This window comes from Cynara cardunculus, assembly GCF_001531365.2.
Source record: "Cynara cardunculus var. scolymus isolate 2C chromosome LG 13, CcrdV1, whole genome shotgun sequence".
NCBI lineage: Eukaryota > Viridiplantae > Streptophyta > Magnoliopsida > Asterales > Asteraceae > Cynara > Cynara cardunculus.
The window spans coordinates 10952405-10953393 of record NC_037540.1 but is presented as its reverse complement, the minus strand read 5'-3'; positions in this window follow the sequence as shown (position 1 = coordinate 10953393).

Below are 989 nucleotides of genomic sequence, written 5' to 3'. Positions count from 1 at the left end.
TTTTTTTCAAAATTTTATTATATTTTCAAATTTATATTTTATTCAAAAATAAAATCATTATTGCTTTCTTAAAAACACATAAAATCGTATTATAACATCTAYAAAGACATATAATAAATAGAACATTAAAATCGAGATTTGTCTCGCTGCATTGCGCGAGTACTCTTCTAATATATATATAATATACTAGTATTAAAGTTTTATTGTAATTATTTTAAAAATCTTAAAATAGTTTAATCCAAAAAATTAATGTTTATGTTTAATTAGTTATTTTAATTGATGAGATATTCATAGAAATCATTTGTATTAAATTTAAATAAGGAAAAAATTCAGAAAATTAAAGAAATTGTTCCATTTTGAATGATTAAGTTCTTGAACTTTTTTTTTTTTTTGATTGAATAAGTTGTTGAACTCTTTTTATGTTGAATGATTAAGTCGTTGCATTTTTTTAAATGATTAAATGATTGAGCTTTTTAAATAACTGGTTACTTAGATTATTTTGATCTTGTTAAAATTGTATAATTTAGAAGTTATTTTTATAAAATGACTTGAAAAATRTAATCACTTTTACATAAAGTAGTATTTCAAATTTCTTGGGTTATTTTAATATTTTTAAAATGATGTATTTAAAAGATTGTGAAAAAAATAAAATTAAAAGAATTAATATCGTGCAACTCACTGAGTCATGGTTATTTACAAAAAAAAATCATTCTTATATATTTTTTTTAATAAATAAATCATCGAACTTTTAAAAATTGGTTATTTGGATCATTTCAACCGAAAAATGTTACATATCATGACTCGCTTGCGTTACAAATCAAATAAGTGGGAAAACGATTTTTAAGTCACGGTTTCCTCGATTTTTAATCTATCCAGATAGTAGTTAAATAAATCTTTTTATAATACGTAAAGATCTAATGTTATTATTATTATATTTAATTTATATGTAGTTTGATAATATAATTTTTTTTATTTATTAATAAATAACT